General features: G+C 31.6%; 1 long non-coding RNA gene across 11 annotated transcripts in view; it reads right to left on the reverse strand.

Moving 5' to 3' along the window:
• Positions 1-19,899, reverse strand: part of LOC143229733 (uncharacterized) — a 36,160-nt gene extending 16,261 nt beyond the window's left edge. For 5 of the 11 annotated variants that reach the window (XR_013016031.1, XR_013016030.1, XR_013016029.1 and 2 more), the window contains exons 1-4: positions 19,639-19,899; positions 14,747-14,822; positions 12,575-12,653; positions 5,253-5,283 (exon numbers count right to left, since the gene is read on the reverse strand). This is a non-coding gene — a long non-coding RNA (uncharacterized LOC143229733). The other 6 variants (XR_013016037.1, XR_013016039.1, XR_013016032.1 and 3 more) reach the window with 5 other exon arrangements.
• Between the last annotated feature and the right edge of the window lie 8,022 nt (positions 19,900-27,921).

Genomic DNA, 27,921 nt, shown 5'->3' on the forward strand with positions numbered 1-27,921 from the left:
TCTTTTATGCAAAATTATTATAATGTCCAGATTGTTTTATCAAATTTTTCTCATGAAAAACTTTACATTTCATTTGACTTGACCAATTCCATAACCACCATAAAAAATAAGAAAATAAACATAAATCATACCTTTTTCATTCTAGAATGACTACAAATTATAACATGAAAACTTAAGTGTTTAGACTAAATAGTTTAAATTTCATAATATTATACATACATACATATATTATTATTATATTGACCTTTCAGCTATGATCTGGCCAACTATACAGAAGTTACAATGATGAGGTGCAAGGTGCACCATGTTACCGTATTCAATAATATAAAACTGACCTTTAGTCCTTACAAAGTGACCTGTCTTGGCAGTGTTTTACTGAACTAGTATTTTGTAATATAGAGTCACGTTTCAATCATTACATTACTATTTACAAATAAGTTCTTGAAGTTAATTTTATTAAAACATAGAACAGTAAATGAACAATTAGAGCAAACAATTATTTCATGTTATGACCTTTGTACTCAGTTGCTGCTTCTCACAGCTTGCTAAGCTTTAAGAAATTTCATATGTGGAAGATGTGAAACACATTAATTTTTTTAAAGTTTTATATATACATTTTAATAACAAAAAAAAACAACAAACAAACCATAAATTACTATATAAATACCATAGAATTCCACTACAATTTATCAAGTAACTAAGCTTTATTTCGGCCTAAAAATATGAAATTCCAAAGAGACTAAAACACAATCTATCTCCTTAAAATCTTGATTCGAAAGAACAATAAGATATCCTAACACATGAAAATGGCTGAGAAAGCCACAAGGAGAACATTTTGATTGGTTATTCACTTGCAAAATACATGAGTAAGTGTACATAAGGGACTGTTTCCAAAATGGAAAGAGGTGAGTGAGGGCACTGTGTTCGATTCAGTACACGAGTGATTTTTCAGCAAGTCAAAAAGATAGGATGTTATTATTTTATATTACAGCTTGTCAATATACATAATTTGAGTTCTGTATTCATTCAAGACTACAGACTTTGTATTTTTGCATCACAAACATCTGATATAAATTAGTGTTGCATTCAACGTACAATGTGACAAACAAAAATTGATGCTTAGGTGCTTTTTTAATATTTATTTTTACTGACAAATTATAAAATAGTAGTCCAATAAAATTTTGAACAAGTCAGCAAATGAGATGACATGGCTTTTGGCCTGTGATCCATCTGGAAAGGATTAAGAGGTTTTGCATGATTCTATTTTTATTATAATTAAGAGTTTTCATTGATAATTTCATTTTAACTTGTGCCATAAAAAATTGTTTTATTTCAATTTTGCTTTGTGGCTTAACTTAAATATTACATGGTTCTAGTTTAAGCTTACATAAAAAAAAGCCCACCGTGGACTATTGAGAAGTTCATTAAGATTTCTCTTCCTATCTCTCCCTCCTGCCTGTCCAACAAAGACAAAACAGATAACCTGCCCTTGTTTCACTATTCTGTTCATGAATGTGTTTTTACTCTTACTTATAAATTTAAAAATGCACAAACTAAGCTGGACATTTTAAATATATTGAGACTTCCATTCAGTTTTCCATAACTTTGTTTTGAGGGAAGAGGCTACATTACATTTATAATTTTTAATATATAAGAGCAAATTTGAGACTATTTTAATATAATAAAGAGACTACAAAAGAATATTTGGTATTTCAAGGTTTTCCTTTCACACCTATGTTTTGAGAAAAGTTAAAATTTAAGCCCATCCTTTATTTTTCAAAAAAAAAAATCACTGATTCCTCTCTTAAACTTCTTTAAAGTGCTGATCTCCACTACTACCAACAATTTATTCCCTAAGCTAATCACTGTTAGAAAAATAAAACTGTCTTATCATGTTGGTTCCCAAGCCTATTTTGCCGACACTTTTCAGGGTCCCATTAGTCATATCCAATTACTTTTGTTTAGAAATAGTGTATAAGTAACTGTTGTATCTGTGCTAATAATTGGCCCTTTAAAAAGAAAATAAATCACAACTCACCATTGGATTGTGTGCATCTTACTAGAAGACTATCACAACCCACCAGTGAGTCGTGTGGGAATCAATATGTTAAATGGGGCCTAGCTTCTCTTTTCCCAGTTCTATAACTTATGTCCTCTCATTCTGTTATCTACATAATATAGCACAGATAAACCAGGGACTTTTATCCTACAAATTCCTTGAATAACCTTATATTTTTCAACAAGATAACTTCTTACCTTTCTTTTCTCAAGAGAAAGCAAGATATTTGAATCTATCTGTATATATAAACAAATCTTCCATCACCAAAATCATCTCGGTACCCTTTCTCAGAAGCCCCTCCAATAAGCCAGTATCTTTTCTTAGACCAAAACTATAAACAGTGAGGCCTGATTAGTGACTTACATAGAGATAATTACATCTTTTGGTTTGGTTTGTTTTGAATTTCATGCAAAGCTACACTAGGGCTATCCATGCTAGCCTTCCCTAATTTAGCAGTGTAAGACTAGAGGGAAGGCAGCTAGTCATCATCACCCACTGCCAACTCTTGGGTTACTCTTTTACCAATGAATAGTGGGATTGATTGTAGCATTATAATGCTCCCATGGCTGAAAGGTGAGCATGTTTGGTGGGATGGGGATTTGAACCCACAACCTTTGGATTACAAATCGAGTGCCTTAACTGCCTGGCCTTACATCTTTTGAATGCATTCTAGAATCATATTAATTTTACTTCTAGCAACTTGAGGTAGCATGAGTAACTTATTCACCAATATGTTAAAATCTTTCTCTTCAGTCGCACTATATAAAATATATGATCTAAATTATGATAACCAAGATGCATTATCTTGCACTTATTACAATTAAAGATATATAAAATAATTAATTAATTATCCTAACTGATCTAAGCCATCATTAAGCATCCTCAATACTATTATAAATAACAAAAAGTTATCAGCAAACATAAGTAATTTATTAATAATGTCCATACCAATAGCACTAATGTAAGTAACAACAAAAGCAAAGGCCCAAGCATTGGATCCTGAGACAATCCACAAGTAACAGAGAGAGTTTTCATAATTAAAAGAAATAATGCACTTTGATGATCATATTACTTTCATTGGGACAAGATATGAATACAAAATATACACACATAAAGTATGTAACACAGGACTTGTCTCTCAACCAGTCTCTGTCAGGATGAACAAAATACCAGTATCTTCTATTGATGCTAACATCAAGACTATGACAAAACTGTAATTAACTATGTAAATATGACAAAAATAATTTTTTTCACCTAAATTAATTTAATCAATAATATTTAAACCTTAAAAAACAAGAATCAAGGCTCATGTAAGAATACATCTTATATTATTCTAGAAAGCTTAGGGAAGTAGAAAAAAGAATTATCCAGAATTTTAGGTTAATTTAGAAGCCTTTATATTAATACTTACATTTGACTTGAAGATGACCTAGGAAGGTAGAAATGTTGTTCTCTCCTTATCAATAAAAGTGTTAATATTCATACCAGCCGTTCTGAGATGCATTAATACTTACAAGTTTCTATACTTCAAAGCAATTTGATGACAACTTTTGGAAGATTTAAAATAATAGCTAAGCTAAACTGACTCACTGTAATCTATAAAATATTTATTTAGAAAGTGACAAAATTAAGTAAATACAATAACATTTACATTTTCCGATTTACATTCAGCCAACTTAAACTGTACTTTGAATGTAAAAAATACAATGGTTGCAAAGTAAATTCTGTAGTTAGTGAATGTCTTATATTACTGAAGTAATCTGTACTTAGCATCTTAAGCATTATCTTATTTAATGTTTTGTCCAATTAGCCACAATTTTAATGAATGTTATCTGTATGAACTGGTCCAACTAGGTGATAAAGATTCTAACACTAATATTTTCTTTTTTGGTGAAACAGTAATGATAAAATAATATCTGTATTTAAAATTACTACACAAAAGATAGCTGAAAACAGTTTCTGTTGCAAGTTAAAAGTAATTTTGTAAAATAATTCACAATTTTAAATATAAATATATAAATTTAAATTTATATATAAATTAAGCTAAATATAAATTTTAGCTCACTGAATGACAATTCAGCATTGTAGAGTAATTAATATTAAGGATAAGTGATATATTAAAAAGAGTAGTTTTCTACCTCAAGTTACTAAATACAATGATAATATTTATGTCCATTTGTTTAATTTTTTTCCTCCTACTTTGTTCTTCTCTACAACACTTCTAAATGAGCCTTCTGTGCTTGTCGTTTTATCTTCTCCTATATGGAAAGTCACAAATTGTTTTGTAGACTCTACTTTAAATTGCTTGTTTATAAGCAAAATAACTTCACGTTGATATCAGATGCTTTGGGTTTTTACACCAAACTCTTTAAACAAACTGTTTAGGACTTTTAAAAATATAAATTTAGCTAACATTTGCTGTTAATGCTTAGTTTGGATATTATAGCAAATCCACTCAAGAGTTAACACCTGCACTAGCTGCTCCTAATTTGGAACTGACAGACTGAAGAGAAGTTAATAGAAACCAGTGTCCATTGTTACAAGATGATTTGTTTTTTTATACATCAAATTCTCTACAAAAATTATTAAGGACTATTTCAGCTAACATTTCTGCAGGTGCTTCATTCAGTTATTTTTTTGTGTGGATATCCAAGCAGATATTTGCTGTCTCTAATTTTGAACTTAGAGACTTGAGGAAAGACAAATAAATAAAAATAACTAGTACTACATCTTAGGCTATTTTTGTCTAACCAAATAGTGAGATTCAATCTTTATCCTTACAATGCAGATTGAGATTATCTTACTTTACACATGCAAATGTAAGTATTACAGTTGTGATAACAAGAAACCCACTTGAAGTAAAAATGTATCTCAGGATGGCTGGTATGGGTATTAACACTTTTATTAATAAATCAGAGAACAATGTTTGTCTTTCAACGATTTTTTTTTTTTTTTTTTGCAATTATCGGAAACAACTGTTTATAATTAAACAAAGTTATAGTACTAACTATCATCTCAAGTGCTTAACCACATTTTGAAACTGAACTAATTTATTTTGCTAGTTTATTAAAAAAATGCATTAACTTGTTCACTATAAAGTTTGATTTAATCCAGAAATAAAAATAGAATGAAATGTTGACAAGCTTTACATGTATTACTTCTCTATTAAAACTAACACAAAGTAAATGCTTACCTCCTGCAGAACCAGTTGAATCATTGGCAAACTAACGTAAAGAAAGAAGAAAGAAAAATACATTAAAATTATTAAAAATTTTCTTTGTTTAATGTGTACAATTACAACTGTTTTGATTTAAATCTTCCAGAAAGAAGTAAACCATGTAATAAAAGGAAACAAAAAAGCTATGTATGGAAATGAGTCACTTGAGTAATGCAAATATTATGATATTGTATGAAAAAAATATTTGTAAAATTCAATGATTTTAATGCCAACAATAATAATTTTAATACTGCTTTCAAAAATTAAACATAAAAACATATAACTATTGATAATATAATGTGATATTTAGGGAGATAAATAAAACCAACATATACTTAAGTTTGGTTCTACAAATGATATTTTAACAATTTGAAATAAAATAATTTCTATACTTAGTTACTAAATGCACTCACCTCAACTATTAAGCAAAAAGTGTTAGAAAATATTAATTGACCACATGATTATCCTTTGTTAATGTCATTTCAAAAAGAAAAAGTATATTCAAAAGATCATTATGTAATTATCTCTGTCGAAAAATGTCACTTACAAAATACATTATACACCTGTATATGCTTAAAGAATTAATAGCAGTTTACCATAGTTGATAACTTGTTTTGCTCAAACCACAGCTTGTAAGATTGTCTTATGTCAAACGTAAGTAATTTTTATGATGCTTTGCTCGCTGGGAAAAGGCATTCACATCATAACAATTAGTGTTGTAATAAATGTTATAATTTGTCTATACCAAAAATGTATTACTGATAAATACTTACCACCTCTCACAAGATTAGCTATTTTCATTCATTGTTGTTTTCTATGTGTAAACTTTTCCTTTATGTATGCTACAAGTCTTCTTATCCTCCATACTGAATAAAGTGATTCCAACATGTCTCTCATGTAATTCACCAATAGGGAGCATAGTACACTCACACGATGCATGCTACTCCCTCTTTATGCCTCTACCAAACTATCACTTCAAAGTTCAGTAGAAAACAGAAGCACCAGAAGCATGTGAGGAAGAAGGGTAGAAAGTGTAAGAAGAAGAAAGTACTAATCAAAAATACATTTTCAGTATAGGAAAATTATAACTTGTAATACAGTCCTTACCTCTTCTTACAAAATTAGCTGGAATCCCACCCTGAGCCAGAGAAGGAACTGGTGTGAGAGAAGGACAGATGTGCCCCTATGAAAGTGTTTGAAGGATATGTATGTAGATAAAAAAGAATTGGAAGATTTGAAGAGGGGAACTACACCACTTCCAAGCCAGTTCCTTTATTATGGGTGGAATGTGTAAGATATTAGGGTGGACAATGAGAGGAGCGTATTCCAAGTGGGAGAGAATGTGGCAGGAAAACGATCCTATCCAGAGAAAGATATTGTAACTCAATCCCACAATGAGTAAAGTGGATAAAAAAGGATGTGCCCCAGGGTGTAATGTGTCTGTTGTGTAGTGAATCATATTCAGTACATCAACTACATCCAAAACCTCCGCACAAGGTGCCAACATCCATATAAGGCAGTGGTTCTTAACTTTGTTGGAGGTACTGAAACCGAGAAGTTTTGTACTTGCATTCACTGAACCCTTCATAATTGGAAAAATAAAATATGATTTTTTTCAAATTCAAAACATAAGTAGATATTTTATTAGTGCACAAAATGAATCATGCATCAGTTGCACACGATATTACTGTGTTCGAAGAACAAATCCAACAAAACATGAATTTCACACAAAAACAAAAACATACCTCAATGAATATTTACTGAAAATCAATGTGACTTTTGCTGTTGCCTTTCAGAGACAAGTTCAGAAATGGGCGGCTTCACCTTGGCAAGTGTCACTCTCATATCATTTTCACAACAAAGTCTGTTCCTTTTCTTCGTTTTTATGTCTACCATCCTCAAAAAGGATTGCTCGCAAAGATACGTTGTAGCAAATGGTATGAGTACCTCAAGGGCTTTCTTAGCAATAAGAGGGTACGCTACAATTTGGTGACACCAAAGTTGCTGTTGAACCTGGCTCTGCTGAAGTTCAATGATTTCATCGAGGTATTCATCATTGACATCTGCTGTCGCAACATTAAACGTGAACGACTGTCTCACCCATACTGGATATGACTCTCTGGTAGAGAAGTATCCGTCGAGAAACTTTACGAGCTCATCTAAATGTATGCCAATTGCTTGCTTCAGTTCCCTGGGTACAGAAATGTCTCCGATTTCAGACACATCTTCGATCTTACTTGCACAGTCGTCCAGCAGGGGAAAGTCTGCGAAGTTATCATTCTCTGTTCATCGTTTCCATAACAGTAGTTTTTTTTTAAAGCCTTCAGGTTTTCTTTTGCTTCGATGATGTTGACTCCACCACCCTGCATCTGTTGAGATGACTGAGAGCATTGAAGATATTGGCCATGTATGCCAAAATGAGAATGAACTCAAAAATATTTCTGAGCAATCTGCATGACAATGTTGCTGCTCTCGCAAAATTGGGCTAATTCTACACGCATGGCAAAAACACGATTCAGCACCTTTCCCCAGGATAACCACCGAATGTTAGAATGGTACAGAAGTACCTCGAATTCAGAGCCCATTTCATTACACAGCTCTTTAAAAAATGCAGTGCTTCAGGGAACTATTTCGCACAAAGTTCACACATTCCACTACAATTGTTAATACTTCTGCCAGTTTTGAAGGCAATGATTTTGTTGCCAACGCATGCCTGTGCAGAACACAGTGCGTTACAATGATGTGTGGTACATCAGCTTTCACCAGTGCACCAAAACCAGAGTTTCATCCCAGCATGACTGAAGCTCCATCCAAACAAACTGCAGAAACCATATCCCATGAAAGATCGTTGTCTCTGAAGAAGTCATCCACAAGTTTCTTCACGTCGGCTGCCTTAGTTGTTGTTGCAAGAGGCTTACAAAATAAAAATCGTCTTTTATCTCATCATTCTTCACATAGCGCACGAATACAACAAGCTGGCTTAGATTGGAAACGTCGATAGTCTCGTCGAGTAGAAGGTTGAATTTTGCTGGGCTTGAAATCAGATCTACAACTACTTGAGCCAAGATGTCATTGCTCATGTCATCTATTCTGCTGCTGATGGTGTCATTTGAAAGAGGAATTTGGGATAACTTACTTTTAGCAGCTTTTCCCAGCATGATATTTGCCATCTTCAATGCAGCTGGTTTTACGAGTGCTTTACCAATGGTGTGTGGTTTGCCTTGCTTTGCGATCAAGAACGCAACTTCATACAAAGCTGTGAGGATCGGTTTGTCAATGGGTACAAAGCTGAGAACAGGCAAAGTAGCCTTTTCATCAAACCTGGCTCTCTTTACCTTGAATTCAGCAAGCATTGTGTTCTTGTATTTCCCATCTCCATGCAGCTTTAGGGAGTGTTCTTTTAATTTTGCCAGTACTAGACTAGAATTGCTCAACTTGACATTGCAAATCATGCACTGAGGATGCTAACTCCCATCATGTTCCGTTATACACGTGAATCCATATTGTACATATTTGTCTGACCACTTTCTGTTTTTGCTCGACATAGTTAGTTTGAAGGGATTGAAGATTAAGAAAAAATCACAAATGACGCACAATTACTACAGTCACAAGTCGACTGCTAAGCACACGAAGTTCCCTGCAGCATAGATATTAAGGCCAAGTGATGTGACGTGATCGGCCGCAGCCAATGATGGCCAAGTGGAGCATGACGTCGCGAATCATATGAGTGGGGTGAACAGAACAGACCCACTGTGTGTTTCTTGACCTCTGCCAAACCCAGGTTAAGAACCACTTATATAAGGGTTAAATAAGGATCATAATGTCTTCACCTCAAAGTTGAGAATTGGGAAGTTGAGAATCACTCCAATTCCTGAATCAGCTCCGAGTTATCGAGCTGAGAGTGTGACATCTGGTATCCAAAGGAAGTCAATTAGATGTAATCAACTTCCATAACTGTGAAACAAGTTGCAAAGGGCGATAACATACAGGTAATAAGAGAATGAGTGAAAGCCAAGGACAGAACCAGAACAATCCCACATATAACTGTTGTGACCCACAACACAGGAGAAATAAATGGAGGAAGACACACAACCCAAAACCTGTGTTAGGACTTATGTTGATTGCTTCACTCAAAACCTGAAACAAGCCCATGGGATACTCCCATTCATATGAGGGTAATATGAAGGCTCCCAATTAAAGGGTTGAATTGCATTTTGACATCTCAGTCTCACTATATTGTATGGTTAACCACAGATAAGAGGATATTACATCATTTACACTAGAGGAACACCACTGTCCTACTTTGAACTGAATAGCTATAATAACCTAATATGGAACTCATTCAGAAGCATGCCTCCATGGTCAACCACATCAGCAGCTTGGAACTGGTAAGTGGAAAGGACTCCCACATTCCACTAAAAGAAAGGGGTCTGAGAATGCATTGGTGAGCCAGAAGGAGCATTGAAATCTGAGACAGTGCAATGGGTGATCACAAAATCCTATTTTGATAAACAGAACATACTGATTTATTCAATCGAGGCATGACAGAGATGGGCGATTATCACCTTCTACTTTATCCTTGAAGTCCATGGGTAGTAGGGTCTAGGATAGGCCAATTTATGAAGCAAATATTACAAGGTTATTCAACTACAAGCTATCTTGTGAAACATCCCATCTCAAGTACGTGAAGCCATGGAAAGAAAACTGCTAGTTGACATGGTGTGCAGTGTGGACTTATTGTTAAGGAATAGTTGGTCAGGCACCATAAGCCATAGAGTGAGATCCATTTTACTTCTGTTAGTATAAAGAATGGGCTCCCTGAAAGAAAAGAAAGCATTAATAAAGACTTACCCGTTGCCAGAGTCCCATCAAAGTCTAAAGTGCAGCCACAGGTAGAAGGTGCAATATCATAGAAAGCCAAAACCATAATATGATATAAATAATTAGATATGAATATGTTAGGGTTGGTTCACATGACTGATTGTAGGAGTTTCTACAAAGCCTGATGAAAATGAGAAGCAAAGGAATAGGTGAGGTGTTGGATTATATGAGAGGTAACACAGAACAAAGTACAATGGGAAAGGGACAAGGAGAAATTAGCCACTAGAAAAAGGGGAGAGATCACTGAATGAAGATGGTTGCCACAAGGTAAAAAGTTGGGAACCACAGAAAGAAGATATACAGGAAATATAAGAAACAGAGGTCATGCACAGGACAAAGAAGTCTAGCTAGAACAAGAGATGAGAAATAGAGAGAGGGGAAATTAGAGGAAAGGAGGAGTTACCCTCAAGAGCCACCAAGGTTTTGGTAAAAAAAAGATCCATTTAAAGGAGAATAGAGATATAGTGGTAAATTGTGCATGTAGTTTTGATGGCAAACAAGTTAGACTGTCAATGCCCACAAGCTGAAAGATGAAGGAAATATGCTTTTAGAGATAGATGAAACAAAGAACATGAAAAAACAAATTCAAGTGGAAGTAAGGGAAGGAAAACCACATCTGTAAGAGCAGGTTGTTAAGATTGTCTACAGTAACAATATAGATGAAAGGTATGGGATAAAGCTACCCGATTACCTGAAATTGTGGAGGCTGAAGACTTTTGGTTGAAAAGCCGCATGAGAAACTTGAACAGTAACAGTAGGACAAACAGCAAAAAACCCCTGAGCCTGGGCCCATGTGAGAAAGACCTTCCACTTTTGCTGATACACTTCCATGGAAGGACATATGGATTGAGTAAAATGAAAAGCTACACAATGGAAGAAACCACATCACCTTGCCAAGAACCAGACATGAAGACAAAAGAAATGATGTGCGAGATTTAGAATCAGTGACTGTGGTTGAAAAAGGAGGTCAGTTAATAAGGGAAATGGTACAAAAGAGAATAATCGAGGAAACTATTTTTGAACTGGCTAGTTGAGAGCAGTCAGAAAAACCTGATATGGATAAGGAAAATGACCCAATGAAGCAATTGGATAGGAGGATAAACATATTGGAATTTTGTGATCAATCTCAGCTGTAGGCATCTATAGCCAAAGCCTGAGGATAAGGTACTGGGGATCAAAAGAGGGATAACTGGTGAATAAGTCATGTAAGTGTACTATGCTCCTATTATTGAGAGGTGATGCATGATTATTTACATAAGATACACATAGGAATCACTTGTTTCATACAGAGTGAAGCTTATGGCACATATAAAAAAGTTTGCATATAAATGGCAACACTGAATGAGAATAGCTAATCTTGTGAGAGGATGTAAGTACCATATTGGAAAGCTTACATAAATAATGTTTCAATCACTACTGTGTATGATTCATCTCGACCAATCTGGATCAAGCCAAATGTGTCTTCATCACTAAATTTGGAAAGCACACCATAGTTTAAGTACTATTATTATACAATTGTAACTGTTGAAAACTTCTATGGGACTAGATAAATACTGCAGCACTAAAAATATAACAAGTTTAATACTAATATATTATAACAAGTTTAATTTAGTAATTTCATAATGTTAAAATGTTACCATAATTTTTACATTAAAAATAGTTTTGTAAATTAACAAGAAAATATTATAAAGCACAGGTACCTACATAAGTACAAATTATAGTCCAAGTATGATAAACTTATATATTTTTGTTTTAAGAATTCAATTTACTAAAATAATAAAAAAATGTTCAAATATAATAATGACAAACTAACAATTGAGAGTGAGCTTGTACAAATTTATTGAAATTCATCTTTTTTTAGCTAGATATTACAAAATGTACTGAACCACCTTTTAATAAAGCATATATTATTTAAATTGTAAATTTTAAAGCAAACAAAAAATTTGCACACAGTATTTATGCTTACAGACTTGCAATACAGATTAAAACAATAAAAGTTTGCCTTATATCATTGAATGTAATCATACTACAGGACATTATTGCAACTTACTCAAAAATACTTTACATAAAATTTGTTGGAAAAGATTCAGCAAAAAAAACATTAAAATTACAAAATGCAAAATATATTACTTTACTGGCAGATGCTAATACTGGTTGAAATATCTCAACTACTGACATAATTCACCAGTGTTGTATCTAAGTTGCAAGTGTAATTCATAAAATCACTAGTCTCAAATCACAGTGTTGTGTGCAATGACTTTCACAACTAATATTTACCGTTTTAAACAATTTTACCAATTTTGAACAGAATGTGTTAAAGTGGCTAAATGACATTCCCAACTTTAACATAATCTTGTTATTTCTTGTACAACGTATGGACTTGCATGTTTCTTATGTTTACAGTAATAACATTTTACCTTTCACACATTCCAAACTTGTTCTTCTTACATTCTTCACAAGTCATTTCCATTTTTAATCTTTGAAATGTTCTTTCACCTATTAAAGAATATATTTACTGTAAATAAAAAATTCAAAACCTTGCATACCATATTGAATGTTAGTATTAACTTGATAAATAGAAAATAAAATACAAAGTTGTATTATAACAAAAGATTGCACAATTTCAATATATCTACAATAATTGGTGTAAAAAATATGAAACCCCTATTTTTTAAATCAAACTTGTCTTAATACCACTTAAAGTGCTTTCACAAATACCCAATTTATATTTTTATTTCAGGAACCATTTTTATCAAGGTTAGTTCCAAGGAACCTACTTGGAAGTGAGCATATCATGCTGGATTATAACTTCTTGCAACTTCCTAGTTACTGGCTGTTCAAGAGGTAAAGATGTCTTTATTGAGTTGACGAGTTAGACAGGTAAAAATCAGTTTATCTCTTGATTTTACATTTACCTTGTACAGCCACGAAAATTGAGACTGCTGTTCACCAGACGGAACATATAATTAGAGGTATATTAGTTCACATACAGAGCAAGCAGTACACATACCAAACTCCAGAATTTTAGCAGTATCTAATACACTGTCCTCTATTAAAATACTATTACTTGCAGTATTGCAAAAGCAAAGTAGGTTTTGTAAGTCTGTATGTGTAATATAGGTATTTTCTTGATTAGGAAAGTAGGTTTTGTAAGCATATATGTGTAATAAGGATGATACAATGTATAAAAGGTCATGTATTACTTGGATCATACATTAAGTTATGAAACTGTATTCTGTTTATATACCAACAGAATACTAATACTGGAGATAATTTAACTTTATTGGAGTGCAGTGACACACTATCTGCATTTCAATCTTTACAGAAAACTTACATAAGAGCTTTATTTATTTTTGTTTTTTTCAGATGTTAACTCCTACATTAGAATCTCCTGATTTATTGATGATCTTTGCTAAGCAACCACCAGGTATTTATAATTTACTTTTATTCATCATTCCAGATTCTCCACATGTAGATTTTTTTTTTCTAGCTCTTTCTTTGATATTATAGAAATAGAGTTAGGACTGTGTTGAGTGCTTTGAGCAACACAATTACTAATATATAGTTTTCTCATCAGACCAAAATTGATTCTAAAGCCTCAAAATACTGTACCACTGTAAAATTAACTTCCAACATGGAATGTCTACACCAACTTCCTGGATCTTCTAGTGCAACTCATCAAAACAATAAATAAGAAAACAACTACCAATAATATTCAAAGCTTCACAAGGGCCATCTTCACAAGCCACTCCGAATTTTAATATCATACACTAGAGGGAAGGCAGCTAACCAACAGCATCCACCACTAACTAATGGGCTACTTTTATCAAAAAGTGGGATTTTGCCATCATTCTTTTAAAATACCCACAGTCATAGAGTTTGAAGCATGATTTTGGGACAGCAGATTCTAAACTTTGGACCTAAAACTCACAGTCAAGCACACTAACAGTTACTAGATCATCTCAAGCCCCATAAGTATTTTGGAAGAAACTTTAAACATAAAATGTTTAAAATAATAAATAGAAAAATATATAATTTAACACTCAAAAGATAACAGAATATACATTACTGGTAATAAACAGTTAATATTCTAACCTATCAAATTATAAAGACAAAAGTTTATATGTATTTTCAACTTTTTCTATTATTATGTGTTTATTTTAACAAGTCATGATGTAAAAAAAATAGCTATGGGCTCAACTGTGTTTCAAAATTGGAATTTCTGATTTTAAAAGCACTGTTTATTTCACTCGAAAAACAATACATGACATTAGTTGATATTTTAATCATCAGTACGAATAATTTACTTAGATTATGTTGAACTTAAACAGTTTAACTGACCTATACAGGAGCTACAACATGTTGTCTGGAAAAGTAAACAAAACATGGTTAAATAGACTGTTAAACTTCAAAAAACCACACCAAAATATAGACAGTAAATGCATTCCAAAAGTTATTTTAGTGATGATTTTGTTTTCATATTATACCTTGACTGGCCTGTAATCTATTGACAAACTAAATTTTAACACTTATAAACTTGATGTACGAGTTAAAAGTGGAGGGCAGAACTTAGATTGTTACACACTTACCAGGATTACAACTCTTCATTAGATTACTTAACACTTTGTTTTTTAACTGACCTTGTCGATCATTGTTCTCTTGCATCTGTTGAAAAAAATTAACATTTATTTTTAATTCTAACAACAGTTCTTTACAAAAAATGGTATTTTCCAACACAATTCAAGATATTCTCATGTTTTTCTTATCGTGTAAGAAAATATGAAATTTGTGCATTTTGTAGTGATATACAATGCTACACATTTACTGAAGAACCATATCTCATGAGTTTAACAACAAAATGTCACTCATGTTTCCTAACAAATGTCTATTTTCTTACAGCTACAAGGAGTTTCTGTATTTAATCCATTACACACAAAAAAAATTGTTGTGCACCTTGCTAAGTTAAATACAGTAAAGAATTAACTGCAGTAAGAAGTTGTGTGGTACACTAAACATCAGATGCTCTGATACATGAATATTCCATCTATCATGACAATACATTATTATCCTTGTTTTTAGTAAACATCACAATTTCATATGTAATCAGCAAAGAGCTCTCTATAATGAATTTTTTGAAAAGGGTAAAATACAAGGCTTTTTATAAAGTGCAAAATATATCATCTAAGCTTATTCTACAATGTCATGAATTTGAAATAAGTATTACTTTAATTAAATGCACAGTTTCAGAAATATATTAAACAATCCATGTCATGAATCGTAAAAACCACTATTTTTCATATTTTATAAAATAATAAACCCAGGTGTTACATTAGATATTTAAAAAGGAAATAAGTATAAGACTGTTTGTTTGTTTATTAATTTTGTACACAGCTACACTAGGGCTGTCTGCACTAGCCATCCCTTATTTAGCAGTGTAAGGCTAAAGGGAAGGTAGCTAGACATATCACCCACTGTGAACTCTTGGGTTACTATTTTACCAACAAATAGTGGGATTGACCATCACATTATAACTCTCCTATGTCTGAAAGGACAAGCATGTTTGGTACGATGGGGATTCAAATCCATGACCCTCAGATTACATGTTGAGCTCCCTTAACTACCTGGCCATAAATATAAGAAAACCCTAAAATCAAGCTCTAAGTGCTGTAGTTGTAGTTATTTTCTTGATTAGAAAAGCCCAAATCATCATATAAAAGATGGATAAATTGCTAAAATTTAGAGATCAGTTCAGAATAATTCATTTCCCTTACTGTAAAACTGATTCACTCACTTGTTAGTATCATCCTGTAATATGAATTTTGTAAGTAATTTTTATTTACCTCAGTTTAATGATTCACTCACTTGTTAGTATCATCCTGTAATACGAATTTTTTAAGTAATTTTTATTTACCTCAATTTAATGTCACAAATGTTACTATTAGATTTACTAGCAGTTTCAGGATTTCAACTCTTTCTCATGATTACATCAAAACACAAAAAAAACGTTCTGCAAAGTACAACACAAGTACAAGCATATTAAAATACAAGCAAAACAAAACCACGTCTCAGATATACGTTATTAAGAATTGTTAACCTTGATCATCCAGTCTTCAACTAAGAAACTTAAATCTTTCATAATTTAGAGATATATTTCTCCATTTCAATATTTATCACAATATCAATCACACAACTTTTTAAAATGTTTTTTTTTATTGGTCCAAGCCATTTAGAATTGTCTTGGAAGCAGTATTTAAAAACATGGATGCAAAGTTAATTCTCAAAATGTTAAAAGATTTGACTTCTTGTCTGTATTTTATCTCTACGAGATGATATCCATATATTTCAAGTGATTTTATTGGCTGCATTATCATATACCTTGATGATGATGTATCTTTCATCAGAACACTGCTCTTCTGTTAACCAATATATACTCAGTGGTTAGGCTTATTGTTAACTATTTCATGTAAGTTGGGAGGAAGTTGTAAATTAATTACAACTTGTGAAAGAATAAGTCCTTTCAACACTGTGAAAGAAATGTTGCTTGCATAAATAGCACATGTATAAAGGTGGTCAAAATTTCTCTTCCTGTAAGGAAACATTCTATCCAAAAATGTCAACTGATGCAAGCTTTTGACACTTGAAGAAAAAAGTGATGATTCACTTTGAATGGAAAGCAATAAATATTTCCATCCTTTTTCTTCATACTTTCTTCTTTTTTGTTTCATTATCAAAGTCAATAAAAAGACTTTGTTGTTCTGAAACTATTTAGTTTCTGGCACTGTCACAAATTAAAGTATTCTTCCAATTGGTGATGTCTTTGGCCTGACACTTCCCCCAATGTCTCAGTCACAAAATATGCAGGCAAGAGTTTAATTTTTTTACATTACATATTCAACTTAAATTAAACATTTAAGAGTCTCATTACACTTATGATGATGATTAAAAATTTTTTTCAAAAGATGATCATTTTGGCAGGTCAGAAACAAAATATTAGCATAAAAAATCTCACTTCATTATGCAGAAGCTGGTACATAATATTCAAAGTCATTTCTTATATTCATTTTCCAATGTAACACAATTCTTTTTACAAAAGAGTGAGAGATGATCTTATTGAAGTTTACAGAATTACCTTAAGAATTGAAGGCTTAAAGATTTTTGTTATCTTTATGCTATATTTTGAAAATAAGAAAAGTTTAAGATTTGAAAAAACAAAACAGGTTTAGCTTCAGTTAAGGTGGTTTTATTTTTCTAAAAAGGGTGTATCACTTATGGAATGAGTAACTGAGTTCAAAACATTGTAAATTTCATGGTGAATTTGATGATTTCTATAAAAAGGAAATATCTAGTTTAAATGTTTACTTTTCTCAAAGGCAGGTGTGCAAGAACAGCCTCGAAGGACCAAACAGTCCTTGATGTCTATAGGTTATGTTAAAGCATTCTAATAGAGCTATCACTGCAGAAAATTCTCAAGCAATAACATTATTGCAAGTTCTAGAACAAATATTTTTCAATCAACAAGTTCAAAGTTACATAAAGAGGTTAAACCAAACAAAATAAACTTTTAAAATGCCAAACAATCAGCAATAAGTCTACACATAGTTGATAACCAGAACTTTCACAATCCATGTGGTTTGAAACATATACATTTTCCAGACTAGTTTGGTAACCTATACATTTAAAAGATAATGTGTGATTCAACAGAATTTATCTTTGTTACCAATAGCAAAAGTTCTGTAAAAAATAAAATACTAGGCACAGCTAATTATTTATCCATTTTTAATCATGACACTAATTTAATTACACCATGTTTTTGAATGTAAATTAAAAATTAATATAACATAACATAATGCCAAAAGTCAGCCATCATATGTAGGATTCAGGCCAATGTCTCAAAGGAGCAAAGGATTACAGAAATACATTAGATGTTTCCTTGAGGGTTGACCACAACTCTCCTGCACAGTTAGGGTTAATATTACTGCCTCATCCCTTCTCAAACTATCCATAACCTTCCAAAATGAATAATGTTTGTAGCCAACCAATGCTCTGAAACCATTATTTCAATCTTTGCAGAGGTTCTTTGTGCAATCTTCCCCAGCCAGTGTGACTGCATGAACATTTCATATACCTGGAGGGTATCAAGGAGGTATATGACACATTACAACAGGTTCTTCATCACAAAAATTTGGCATTACTTTGAGAAAGCATAAGATTATATCCTTTGTAAAAATTATAGAACTTGAATGTAGTAATCAAATGAAGTAGAACACTAAAATTTCTCTAATTTTAAAAAAATATTCAAAAAGTTTTTGAGTGAGGTTTCAATTGTGAGCAATTGTTCAAGTTTTTCTTTACATAAATTTAATTGTCACAGTTTTTGTGTTCAGATAAAATTGTTTTTTTAATACAAGTATGTCTTTTGTGTTTTCAATATTTTTTTGAAAATTTTTAGTCTCTTCCATTTGACTGAAAAATGTGTCTGACAGTTAATTGAAATGAATCATTTATTTCTAGCAAGATTCTGTACACTGAGGAATATATAATAAAAGAGTAGAAATTTGTAGAACTTGTTAAGGAAACGTTTTTTTAAAATATGTTATTGTTATCATTTATCATTCTCTATTAGGCTTAAGTAATATTTATCACTAGTGTCATTATTATGATTTAAACTAATTAAGAACTGTCAAACTCAAAAATCAAAATCTAGTGTGGCTAAGTTAATCACAAGGTTCACATTTAAACCAAATTACATTAACTCTGTGACATTTATGGTGATGTTTAAAATATGAAAGTCTAGTATAAAGCATATGCCACATGTTTAGAAGAAACTTCACCCTGCAGCTAAACTGTATGAAGGCAAACTGGCAGGAGTCCAATTCAGTCAGTTATAAACAGAAACTGTTTCTTTAAAAGAATTGTTTGGAGGCTTGTCACTTTCCTTTTCTTGTTTTGCTATATATTAGTTAGAAAAATTAAGATATTATTTCAACTTTGGGGAGATTCATAACAATTAATTTTGAATGCTTTTCAATTCATTAGTTTTAAATATTAGTCCAACTACTGTATTAGTTAAAAATAGTATATATGTATTTTATAAAAGGAAGAAAAATGGCTAAGAATGCAGATTAGCTATATTATATAAAATAATTTCAAAGCTAATAACAAAAATTCTTAATTGATATAAAGGTTATTAAAAAAAAAGATTTTTTTTTTCTCAGTTGGCCTAACTTACATGCGAAAACTATAATGGAAGATTTCATTTACCAGAGTGATGGACTTCTGAGTTTGGAAATAAGAACATTTATATTGTAATATATTTAAAGTTTTAAGTTAAATTGTTATAACCACTACAGTTCATTGATAAACAGTCATAATATGAGTGAACAAAACAACCAATGATTAACGAGTTTTCACTTAAGTAATTTATTTTGTTTTCGGTCTAGATTAATGCAAGTGGAAAACGTATAAGAAAAATAATTCCTACCGGCCATTAAAATTAATGGATAAATTCGATGCATAGTTCCCTCACTTAGTTCATTTCACAGTATCACTTGCACAAATAACTGTTTTTATTATTAAAATTCATTCTCACAATCCATCATAAAGTTTTACAAATCCCTATATAAAGTAGTTTATATTTTAACTGTTAGAATATACTTTAATTCTTTACAATTAGATTTAATAACTCTTCTCAAAGACAAACTGTCACAGTTATCACACATGTGACAATAACGGTATGTTATCAGCGTAGTACTACTTCAAAAAAAAAAGTACTACCTTCCTTTAATTAAAAGTTAAACGACTTAAAATTGTTTCATGTAGTAGTATGGATTTTGAATCTCTACATGATTTTATTCTTAATTTATGATTGTATATAATTTATATTTGTTTTTGTGAAATTAAAAGTTGTTCAAGATAACATATAGGTTGCATTGATGACCTTAATATATTACCGCCGTAATGGTAGATTCTACTCTCTATTATGATAAAAGTCTATAGCACGAAGCAACAAATTGGGCTATACTTTTTATTTATTTTTTTTGTTATCGTATTGCAATTTGACAAAATGTCTAATTCTTCAAATATTGAAATATAGTGCATTGTGAATTAATTTTAAAATATTCATTCTAAAATAACTGTTTATTAGATTTATTAATGAATTTTAACAAAGAAATAGTAGTTTTTTAAAAATATTTTTATAGCACATAATGTGCTTCATATTTTTCCGTGTTTTTAAGAAGCATCGTTGATCACGCTCAATCTGAAGCGCACTACTTCGAAAGTTAAATAACATGCGATCAAAAAACGCCACGTGCAATAACTCTCAGATGGTTTCTGATAGTGATGTAATATATTGACAAGATATGCGCCACGAAATACCGATAAACGACATTTTATTCGAAATAAGTAATAAAATCAGTATTTGCCAACAGATGGTGCGTTCTTAATAGTTGTCTTCACAGGCAGTTGATAGATAAAAACGTGCTAAACTTTAACCGACGACGTAACGACGCAAAATTCATGGTGTTTCGGGGTGAGAGCATTTGTCAGTCAGTGCTGAACAGAAAATAGTGATACTCCAACTGCTCAAACCAGGTTTAGTATTGATGGTGTCACTCTTAGAGTTGGACAACCTCAATCAATTACTTTAGTTTCGAGAAATACCTTTCTTGCTTTAAATTCAAAGTTATCACAGCCTTATTCTGACCACAAACTTAAACCAGTTCTTAAAACAAGAAAATTATCCAATAAATGTTCAAAACTAAGAGCAGGTTATAAACAAATGCAACATCCTACTTGGCACTAGAGAACTAATGACCTCTCCAAGGACCGTATCCAACTTTAATGACAAAGTTAGATAATGGTATTTTATAACAACTATAAACATTGAAAAATATTTGCTATAAGTACTCCCGAACCATACTTACAGGTCAATGTATTATATTATATATTTATGTGCATATGTTAATGTATTTCATTGAAATTGTTAAAATACTTAGATTAGATTCGGTTCTTGAGACATTCAAATAGTTTTATATCAATCTGACCTAGATAGCTTTAATGTATTGCACTACTTATTCGTGCGCACTTATATCTGATATTGCGGTTACCTTTAAAATACCTGGACGGGTTTCAGTTTCAATGCATTTAATGTTAACAGGTGTCACTAAGCTGTGACGAGTGTGTGTGTTTTTCTTATAGCAAAGCGACATCGGGCTATCTGCTGAGTCCAAAACTGTGACGGAGTTATCTACATTTACGATGAAAATACCTCCATACTTTAGTTGCTATGTGCTGTACTATTTCTGCACATACATTAATACTTTACATTGAAATGGTCGTTAGAAATTTGGATTCAAGTCATTTTCATTAATATTTAAAACATTCCTATATTACAACTTTGCCTGATCTCTATAGCATTTTTTCTTTTCTTTCTTTTTCTTAAGACTCATAATTTCCATCTAAATGAGGGCCAAGAATGGCTTAATGATTAGAGTGCTTGACTCCCAACCTGGGGATCGCGGGTTCATATCTTATCATTGAACAACTTCACCCTTTCAGACTTAGAAGTGTTATAATGTGACAATTAATTCCATTTTTTCATCTGTGAAAAATAGCCCCGGAACTGGCAGTGGGTGATGCAGACTATATGTCTTCCCTTTAGTCTATTACAGAGGCGCCGCTAGGTGCTTGAAAGATTCGGAGATCGGGCCCACAGGCGTGGAAATTTTCGACGTTTCATTATGATATTGATCGTAATTTTTATTATGATTCTTCAAGACATTAACTGGGGTTTAGGAGCACTGCTAAATAGAAACGGGTCGTGGACTTCGTGTGTCAGTCAGTAATAGGCAACGTCTCTGGTTTATCACTTCTAATTTAGGAACGGCCAGCGCAGATAACGCTTCACCCCTTTGATCGAAATTTAAGAAACAAATAAACAGTACTATTTAAACTAACTGAAATCATGTAATTTTTTTTGCAAATATATTAACATTTTGCATTGTAGTAGCTTTTAAAATACTTCAAGCCGGTTGTTCAATGCAGCCAGCGCTTCGCAAATACTGACGAATCTATCTGTGCTATTAAAACAATCTATGAATTGTATTTTTCTCTCATATTAATCAACTAAATGTATTGTTTTAATACATATATTTGATTCAGTTTTAAAGATATTAATGTATTGCAATAACGCCACCAAATATGGATACATCTGACATTTAAAGAACCTGGACCCTACACATATAGCTTCTAAAGGTAAATCCACTCTCGCATTTAAGGTTCTCTTTAAATAAACTCGAGTCATATTTAATTTCAGTGCATTTAGTGCTTACACCTCTGGAACTTTAATAGATTATCTAAAGTATTCGCATCACACAGATATCTTAATGCAGCCCATTTCCAAGTTTCTCCACATAATGCCTTGCACGGAAGTTGCTGTTAAAAGTTTTGATGTTATTCAGTTTCATGTATTCCTCTGCATCATTAACGTTGTGGAGCCTATGTTTTGTTATTGCTCTTATCTGCAATGAAATGCATTGTTTATGAACTTTGCATTGAATTGTAATTTAAGTGCCTAAAGACAAGATTCAGTCTGTACATAAGGTATTTTTATATTTGATTGCAACGAGATTATATTTTATGTCTCATCATATTTCTTTTAACAGCAGATATGGATAGATCATGTACTAAAATAGAGCTAGATTCATATTTTAAAAGCAACTTCAATCTGAGAGGTGCAATAGCAATAGCCTAGAAGAATCTATTGCGACCATAGTGATACGTGTACTGAAACCTAGCCCAGTCCTAGCATTTTAAAGAAACCTTTGATACCATATCAATTTATATGTGGAAATAAATTGAAACTTTCTAGGATTTGAAGTATATAGCACATAAAGCTTAACACGCAGAAATGTTACTTTAAGACATTGATATTTCTAGAAAACAACCAGATCCAGTTATTCTAACAGCACTTTCAATGCAACGTTGTACTATATGTACAAATGGACAATAAAATTTATTTAAAGTATGTAAGATCTGGGATATTTTAATATAGGCACGATTAAGTCGGGCAGCATTTATAATGCACTTAAAGTAAACAGTTTAATCTCAATATATATATATCAGGCAGGCGGCAGCACTGCCCATGTAAGGATGGCTGATCGAAATGGTATTTTAAATATTTCTTCAAAAGGTCATTAGAACTTTGCAGTATTACATAATGTTTCCTTCTATAACAATATCTATGTAATGACTGAGCCACAAGTTCTGGAAATCTTTGCAAATATTATAGGAGAAAGTTTGATTTTCTTATTCTCCTATCTGCTGCTCCTTTTTAATTATGTGATAACTCAAAAAAACAAAACAGTGACGTAAAGCACCTTCACTGAAGTGACATAATTTCAAATGAAGTATCCGCTTTTATAATTATTGTTGATGATTAGTAGTAATTAGAAGAAGATGAAGTAAAAAGATAATTCTAGTGAACGATGTTATCATTATCCATGAAAATTAGCTGCTTACAAACATCTAATGTGACACACAGGTAGCAGAATCACACTTGCAGGTTTTTGTATATTACAGTACATTGTAAAACCGTAAGACCATGTTGACCAAACAAGTGCTGTTAGCAAAATGAAAATGATCCTCAGAAGCCATAAGTTGTAGAAGCAAAAAAAAAGAGTTGCAATGCTTTGCTACTAACAAATTGTAAAATTGAGTGTTGAACAGTATCAAATTTTTGTAGTAGGTAAGCTGAAGTAGTATTACATAAAATCTAACTAGAATATATTTGGAGCAGATAATAGTTCTATAAATAAGTATTAAAAATGGTCAGACAAAACTCCAAGAAGTAACAGAACAAAACCTATTTAAATCTGTTTTGACAGTCAGCAACCAAACTAAATAAATGAAGATGTCAAATCCATTTTATGTCGAACAACAACTCTAAATACTAATATTTTTTACCAGAGATTAGTTTGGTCAATCTGAAGAGGAAGATTGAGCCAGTTTTTTTGATTGAAAGATCATATTTTTATATTTTACATATACAAAAGAAATCTTCTCAGGTAGTTGCTCAATGTTTAGGAAGGACAAAGAGTAATTCTTATAAAATGACACAATTGTCGAAGATTTCAACTTTATCTCAAAATAAAAATATCAGAAACATGAATATAAAATAGATAGCCATATTTCAGACATTATACCATACCTCTAAACACAATATTAAACAAAGTGAGACTGAGTTTGGATTTCTGAAGAACCCTTTGAAAAAGGTCATTTTAGAATAGAATATGTTGTGAATTTGTACAGTAGTTATGAGATTATCTCAAGATATATCCATGATAGCGAAGGCAACAGATCTTTCCTAGGATATCTTCTGTTTATATATGTCAAAGCCTGCTTCAAGGCCTAAGAACACAGCCACAACGTAAGTCACAAGAGTCAAAATTTCATAACTCTGACTGCACAGAGGGATAAGAAAATTGGTTGATGTAAGTACAAAAGAAAAGTAAGTCTGGTCAGTTTGAAAATTCGAATTACTTTAACAAAATTCCTATCATATGGATACATTCAAGAAAAGCAACTATCATTAAACAAGTCTGAAAGTATTTTCTTGCCATGAGTAAGCGTGGAGTGGATTATTTCATTTAAACTAGGAGCAGTTTATAATTCTGAAGCAGTGAAAGGTTGGTTCATCAATACGGTCCTTAATATTTCTATCAGTTATATAAGTTTGAAAGAAAATATCATGAAATACATCTGTAAACTCTATGATGAAGAACTAAATGTCTGCACTGAACATGTTGGTAAAACTCATTATTATTGGGAAGTTGGAAGCAAATGGCACTTCTAGCAACAATAATAATGGTAGAATCAAATTATTTAGCACTAACAACAAGTTGATGTTTGTCTGAACGCTTTCGTCTGAATTTCACGCAAAACCACACGAGAGATTTCTGCTTGAGGCTTCCTCAATTCAAATGTGATAGACAAGAGGGAGGCAGCTAGTCAATATCACCAACTGCCAACTCTTAGGCTACACTTTTATCAACAAATAAGGGGATTAACCCCCACTTTATGACACCCCCACAGCTGAAAAGGCGAGCATGTTTATTGACGGGGATTCGAACTCGTAACCCTCAAATTGCGAGTAGAGCGACATAACTCCAAGTTATGCCAAGTTTTGCCTAAATTAATTAATAAAGACATTATTGAATACGTGGAAATTTATAAGGAAGAAAATGACAATGAAAAAGACAGAAAAATGCAGTTTCAGAAGGAAAGGATTCATTCCCTAACATTTCAAGCAGAACCCATCACGAACACTTAAATTATAAGAAATAACAGTAAAATCTAAATAACTAAAGTTGCGAACTTTAGGTTCTATTCTAGTTGGGATAACAATTATTTAAATGAAAAAGTGATAATCATTCTGGAAAGATTCAGTTGCAATTATATCGAGGTTTTAAAGTTATTTTAAGATGATGTGTGAGCTTATTATGTAATTTTCCTTTCTTTAATAAAGTGCACTTCTAAAATTCACTTGAAAATTTTAAACTATTCCTACACACACGTATATGTAGTTTTAAAGTAAAACATTGGTCGAAGAAATGCGTAAGTTCCTTTTACTCTGAATCACTCCACTGTGGTATCACGTGCACTTTCTGGTGGGAAAGGTTTTTGTAAAGTAGGACACACTGCAAGAAGGTAAATAGTGACGTTTTTTAAATTACAGGTAAAATGATATTTTGTGAATATAACCTCCCCTTTTTATTGGAATGATCAACAGTGACATAGTTAAAGATACATCCTAAGAAGTAGAGTATTATAAAACTGTACACATTTTATCAGATTGCAGATTCTTTGCCTACACATTTCGTTATTTCTTCTTCTTCTCTTTTCTTTATTAAAAAACAAAAGATGATCTTCACAATGTTTAACAGTGTATCCAGTATTGTTCTGACAATGGCAAGTCAATCAAAATTAAGAAAATTCCATTTAAGTCTTTGAAACATTTTCTGCTCCCGTTGTTCTTCAGGATATCAGGTATGAAGGCTTATAACGCTAAATATTTGGTATTGGTACTCGTGGTGGTACAGCATAGATAACTTTGTGCTAATAACAAATAAACAAATTATCCTTGAACCTTCGGTCATTTTATGAATTTTACACAATTATTTGAAGGAAAATTAACGAACCAGAAAACACAGCAATACATTGAATAATACTGTTGAACCATTAATTTTGTAGCTTTTATTAATAAGATATTTTATAATAACGTTTTACTCCAATAATGATATCAGTGCTTACACGTTAAGCCTTTTAAAATATTAAATAATTTATTAAAGCAATTTCTCAAATATGTTTATACTGAAGCATTCAGTATTATTTTGAATAATGATAAATTTGGAGTTTTGAGATAGTTTTCGGAATTGTTTAATCTCACATATGCAACAAAATCAGTAACATAATCAGTCAAAATATGTTAACATCAGTAACATAATCAGTCAAACTATGTTAAGATCAGTAACATAATCAGTCAAACCATGTTAATATAGTAACATAATCAGTCAAACTATGTTAAGATCAGTAACATAATCAGTCAAACTATGTTAATACTAGTAACATAATCAGTCAAACTATATTAATATCAGTAACATATTCAGTCAAACTATGTTAATATTAGTAACATAATCAGTTAAACTATGTTAATACCAGTAACATATTCAGTCAAACTGTGTTAATATCAGTAACATAATCAGTCAAACTATGTTAATATCAGTAACATAATCAGTCCAACTATGTTAATATCAGTAACATAATCAGTCAAACTATGTTAATACCAGTAACATAATCAGTCAAACTATGTTAATATCAGTAAAATAATCAGTCAAACTATGTTAATATCAGTAACATAATTAGTCAAACTATGTTAATATCAGTAACATAATCAGTCAAACTATGTTAATACCAGTAACATATTCAGTCAAACTATGTTAATATTAGTAACATAATCAGTTAAACTATGTTAATACCAGTAACATATTCAGTCAAACTGTGTTAATATCAGTAACATAATCAGTCAAACTATGTTAATATCAGTAACATAATCAGTCCAACTATGTTAATATCAGTAACATAATCAGTCAAACTATGTTAATATCAGTAACATAATCAGTCAAACTATGTTAATATCAGTAAAATAATCAGTCAAACTATGTTAATATCAGTAACATAATCAGTCAAACTATGTTAATATCAGTAACATAATCAGTCAAACTATGTTAATACCAGTAACATAATCAGTCAAACTATGTTAATATTAGTAACATAATCAGTTAAACTATGTTAATACCAGTAACATATTCAGTCAAACTGTGTTAATATCAGTAACATAATCAGTCAAACTATGTTAATATCAGTAACATAATCAGTCAAACTATGTTAATACCAGTAACATAATCAGTCAAACTATGTTAATATCAGTAACATAAAACTATTAGCTAAATCAAATATTTACTTTTTCGCTTTTTTTTTTCAGTAACTAGCTCAGAATATATTTAACATAAAGGATACTTTGAGCTGTGTATACTTAGAATATATTTAACATAAAGGATACTTTGAGCTGTGTATACTTGACAAAAAATCTATTTTGATGCAAAATTAATTCAAAATCTCTATTTTATGGATTAAATTCTTTAGATTAGATAGATAAAAGGCTTTGTCATTCTATTTATTTATGGAGCCTCAGATAACAAATCAT

Source organism: Tachypleus tridentatus, chromosome 10 (genome assembly GCF_004210375.1).
Source record: "Tachypleus tridentatus isolate NWPU-2018 chromosome 10, ASM421037v1, whole genome shotgun sequence".
NCBI lineage: Eukaryota > Metazoa > Arthropoda > Merostomata > Xiphosura > Limulidae > Tachypleus > Tachypleus tridentatus.